The 5,000-nt window shown below is 70.9% G+C and overlaps 1 non-coding gene across 1 annotated transcript; it reads right to left on the bottom strand.

Annotated features, from left to right (window-relative positions):
- Positions 1 to 2,054: 2,054 nt before the first annotated feature.
- LOC135979733 (5S ribosomal RNA) lies at positions 2,055 to 2,173 on the bottom strand. The gene has a single exon (XR_010596981.1). It is a non-coding gene; the product is annotated as a 5S ribosomal RNA (ribosomal RNA).
- Positions 2,174 to 5,000: the final 2,827 nt, after the last annotated feature.

Here is a 5,000-nt window from a genome sequence, read left to right as displayed (position 1 = left end):
TTTTGCTTTCCGGCCACCAGGTCAACCCATTGGTTTCGACGGGTTGACCTGGCGGCTGGTTTGCTTTCCGGCCACCAGGTCAACCCATTGGATTCGACGGGTTGACCTGGTGGCCGGTTTGCTTTCCGGCCCGGGTGTCACCCCACTCCGAGGGCAGCACGGCAGTGGTCTTGAGGACCACAGAGGGGGGCTTAATAGTCGAGACGGAGCAGGTCCGGGGGAGGCTTAATAGTCGCCCCCCGGCCAGTCCGGGGGAGGCTTAATAGTCGTCCCCCGAGGACTCCGGGGGCCAGGCTTAATAGTCGTCCCCCCCCGGGCGCTCCAGGGGGGAAAGCTTAATAGTCCTCCCCCGAGGACTCCGGGGGCAGGCTTAACAGTCGTCCGCCCCGGGCGCTCCAGGGGGAAAGCTTAATAGTCCTCCCCCGACAGTGTGTGTGTGTGTGTGTGGGAGGGAGGCTTAGCAGTCTTGCCCCGGGCGGTCCGGTGGGGGAGGCTTAGCAGTCGTCCCCAGGGCGGTCCGGGGGTGGGGGGGGGGGGGAGGCCTCACAGTCGTCCCTCGGAGAGCCGGGTCAGCGGCAGTGGTGGGTTTACGTCCAGCCTCCGGAGGGTGCGCGTCCTCGGAGGCGATGCAGGCGCCGCAGAGAGGCAGCCTCCGAGGCAGGGAGCGGAGCACCGAGGCTGGGGAGAGGGGAGCAGGAGCCGGGGGCTGGGGCTGGGGGTGGGGGGCGTTCAGGACAACCGGTCAAGCCCCGGGAAGCAGCTGTCAAATGTTCCAAGTCCCCACTCGGCCACCAGGTCCACCCCAGTCTAGCAATGGGGTTGACCTGGCTGACGGCCGGTTAGTATCAAGGTAAACTCACCGTCGTCCACAGGAGGGCAGCTCTCAGGCCGGCCGGCTGCGGCTGACTCTGGGGCGGCGCCCGGTCCCGGCAGCGAGGGGCGGGGGGCGCGGAGCGAGACGGGGCTAACCGGGGGGGGGCGCCTCCTGCGACTTTGGGGGCCGCGGGTCGTCAGTGGCGTGCAGGCCGGGCCTCTCCCGGGGGATTCGGGGGGGCGGTCCTGCGGGCCGGGCGCAGGGGGCTCGAGCGAGCCCGGGCCGGTCCGCCCCGGGGCCGGGGTCTCCGCCTGCGGCTCAGGGGGGCGCGGGTCGTCGGGGGAGGAAGCCCGGGGGAGCCGCACACCGGCCCGCCAGGCCAGGCCTGGCCTGGATGGCCGCGGGGGGATTCGGGGCGGTCCCGCGGGCCGGGGGCCGGGCGCAGGGGAGGCGGGGGGGCCGAGCGAGTCCGTCCCGGGCCCGGGGCCTCCCCCTGCGGCTTTGGGGTCCGTGGGTCCCCGCTGGAGGAAGCCACTGGGAGCTGGACACCCGCCGTCCGTCCCGCCAGGCCAGGCCTGGCCTGGGTGGCCGCGGGGGGATTCGGGGCGGTCCCGCGGGCCGGGGGCCGGGCGCAGGGGAGGCGGGGGGGCCGAGCGAGTCGGGCCCGGGCCCGGGGCCTCCCCCTGCGGCTTTGGGGTCCGTGGGTCCCCGCTGGAGGAAGCCGCTGGGCGCTGGACACCCGCCGTCCGTCCCGCCTGGCCAGGCCTGGCCTGGGTGGCCGCGGGGGGATTCGGGGCGGTCCCGCGGGCCGGCGGCCGGGCGCAGGGGGTCCGAGCGAGTCCGTCCCGGGCCCGGGGCCTCCCCCTGCGGCTTTGGGGTCCGTGGGTCCCCGCTGGAGGAAGCCGCTGGGCGCTGGACACCCGCCGTCCGTCCCGCCTGGCCAGGCCTGGCCTGGGTGGCCGCGGGGGGGGATTCGGGGCGGACCTGCGGGCCGGCGGCCGGGAGGGTCCGGGCCAGTCCGCCCCATGCCCGGGGTCTCCCCCAGCGGCTTCGGTGGCCCCGGGGGGGGTCCTCCGCGGAGGAAGCCGGGTGGGTGGGGAGCCGGACCCCAGGCGCCCAGACCCGTGACCTGCGGCCGCGACCTCCGACTCGGCAGGAGCGACGAGGGGCTTTCCGGCCCGTCCCCCCCTCTCCTTCCCCCCCAGAAAAGGAGAGAGAGCTGACTCGGACCGGGAAAAGCTGCCTACGGCACCTGGGATTCCCAGGCGGTCACCCATCCAAGTACTAGCCAGGCCCGGGACGGTTTACCTTCCGAGATCGGACGGGATCGGGGGCGTTCGGTCCGGTATGGCCGTAGGCACCCGGCCCCGCGCCTCCTCGCCCGCTTTCCCCTGCCGACGCCCGGGCCTGCCGCACGGTGAGCCCCGGTCGGACTGCCCCCCCCCCCTGCGGCAGGGCCCCCGTCTCTCGCGGGCCCGGTCCTTTTTTCCTTTTCGAGCTCCGGGGCCCGGGCTGGCCGCCAGAGCCCCTCCGCCCGCCCTCCCCGGCGTCGGGGAAAATACTGTCCCGGACTTCCAGTGCGCCCGATCCTGTCAGCCGGGGGGTGGGGAGGGGCAGTCCCTCGCTGCGGCCGGGGAGGGTGAGCCCAGGGCGGCTTGCCTGCCGTGCGAGGCCCCTCTCGGCCACCAGGTCAACCCCGAGTCGAAAGGGCTGAAAAATTTTCAGAGTCCCCTCCCGGGCACCAGGTCAACCCGTGGAATCGGACGGGTTCACCTGCTGGCCGGTTCGCTTCCCGGGCACCAGGTCAACCCGTGGAATCGAAAGGGTTCACCTGCTGGCCGGTTTGCTTTCCGGCCACCAGGTCAACCCCTAGGGGTTTTAACGGGGGCACGCCCGGTGGCCTCTTTCCCGTCCGGTCACCAGGTCAACCCGGATCTCCCTCCTTCCCTGGGCGTCCCCTCCTCGGAGGCGTCAGGTTCCATTCCCCCCCCCCCCCCAGACTTCCAGGGGCCCGATCCAGTCGGCCGGGAGGCAGTCCCTCGCTGCGGCCGGGGAGGGTGAGCCCAGGGCGGCCTGGTCCATGTCTCTAGTGGGCCCGATCCTTTTTTTTTTTTTCGAGCTCCGGGGCCAGGCCCGCCCGGGCAGCCCTCCTCGGAGGCGTGGGGCGATTTCCCCCCGCCCCCAGACTTCCAGGGGCCCGATCCTGTCGGCCGGGAGGCAGTCCCTCGCTGCGGCCGGGGAGGGTCAGCCCAGGGCGGCTTGCCTGCCGTGCGAGTCCCCTCTCGGCCACCAGGTCAACCCCGAGTCGAAAGGGCTGAAAAATTTTCAGAGTCCCCTCCCGGGCACCAGGTCAACCCGTGGAATCGAACGGGTTCACCTGCTGGCCGGTTCGCTTTCCGGCCACCAGGTCAACCCGTGGAATCGAAAGGGTTCACCTGCTGGCCGGTTCGCTTTCCGGCCACCAGGTCAACCCCTAGGTTTTAAGGGGGGGGGACGCCAGGTGGCCTCTTTCCCGTCCGGTCACCAGGTCAACCCGGATCTCCCTCCTTCCCTGGGCGCCCCCTCCTCGGAGGCGTCAGGTTCCATTCTTTTTTCCAGACTTCCAGGGGCCCGATCCAGTCGGCCGGGTGGCAGTCCCTCGCTGCGGCCGGGGAGGGTGAGCCCAGGGCGGCTTGCCTGCCGTGCGAGTCCCCTCTCGGCCACCAGGTCAACCCCGAGTCGAAAGGGCTGAAAAATTTTCAGAGTCCCCTCCCGGGCACCAGGTCAACCCGTGGAATCGAACGGGTTCACCTGCTGGCCGGTTCGCTTCCCGGGCACCAGGTCAACCCGTGGAATCGAAAGGGTTCACCTGCTGGCCGGTTCGCTTTCCGGCCACCAGGTCAACCCCTAGGTTTTAAGGGGGGGGACGCCCGGTGGCCTCTTTCCCGTCCGGTCACCAGGTCAACCCGGATCTCCCTCCTTCCCTGGGCGCCCCCTCCTCGGAGGCGTCAGGTTCCAGTCTTTTTTCCAGACTTCCAGGGGCCCGATCCAGTCGGCCGGGAGGCAGTCCCTCGCTGCGGCCGGGGAGGGTGAGCCCAGGGCGGCCTGGTCCATGTCTCTAGTGGGCCCGATCCTTTTTTTTTTTTCGAGCTCCGGGGCCAGGCCCGCCCGGGCAGCCCTCCTCGGAGGCGTGGGGCGATTTCCCCCCCCCACCCCCAGACTTCCAGGGGCCCGATCCTGTCGGCCGGGAGGCAGTCCCTCGCTGCGGCCGGGGAGGGTCAGCCCAGGGCGGCCTGCTTGGCGGCCGGGTCCATGTCTCTAGTGGGCCCGATCCTTTTTTTCCCTTTTCCGGCTCCGGGGCCCGGGGTGCTCGGGTAGCCCTCCGCGGTGGCGTCGGCCAATTTTTTTTAAAATCAGACTTCCGTGGGCCCGATCCTGACGGCCGGGAGGCAGTCCCTCGCCGCGTCCGGGGACGGCGAGACGCTCGGCCACCGGGTCAACCCGGAGGAAGCGGGCTGGGGGGAAAAAAAAAAAAAAAAGTTTTCCAAGTCCGAAAAATTTTCAAAGTCCCCTCTCGGCCACCAGGTCAACCCCTTTGGAGCGAATGGGTTGACCTGACGGCCGGTCGTCTCGCGGATGTCCGGAAGGGGTCGCCCCACGCCGTCTCGGCCGACCGAGGGAACCACGAGGTGGCGCCCGGTTCCAGTTTCGTACCGCCGAAGGCGGGGCTTTGGCTTTTTCGACCTGCCTTTCGAGGATTGTGTGAGGAGATTTCTGAGGACAGGTTTTTCAGAGCCTGTGAGAACCGGAGCTCAGCCTAGGGGATCAATCCGAGTATTGTACCCGACCCTGCCCGGCGTGGGAGGGGGGGAGCGGGCCCGTTTGAGGGCGGAGGCCAGCACCCGGCCCTCCGCCGAGACGGCCCGCTTTTCCCGGCTCTTAGCTCACGGGCCCCGCAGCGGCCGGGAGCCGAGCTCCGAGTGTCGGCGCCCCCCGGAGGGAGGGGGGGCCCGCTCCTCTCGCGCCCGCCGATCGATGTGGCGCTGACGTTCGCGACGGGAAGGGCCCTTCGCGGGCCGGCACCCCAACCGCGGGGCCGTCCGGTGTTCAGGCGGATGGGGACCCTCTTCCTTTTCGCGTGCACAGATCCAGGGACCGATGGGGACTTCCCTCCTCGGGGCGGCCCGGGCACCTGCCCGGCCCTCCG

The sequence above is a fragment of the Chrysemys picta genome, unplaced genomic scaffold, assembly GCF_011386835.1.
Source record: "Chrysemys picta bellii isolate R12L10 unplaced genomic scaffold, ASM1138683v2 scaf1189, whole genome shotgun sequence".
NCBI classification, from domain to species: Eukaryota; Metazoa; Chordata; order Testudines; family Emydidae; genus Chrysemys; species Chrysemys picta.
The sequence above is the reverse complement of the archived record's forward strand: the minus strand, read 5'-3'. Positions and strand labels throughout refer to the sequence as shown.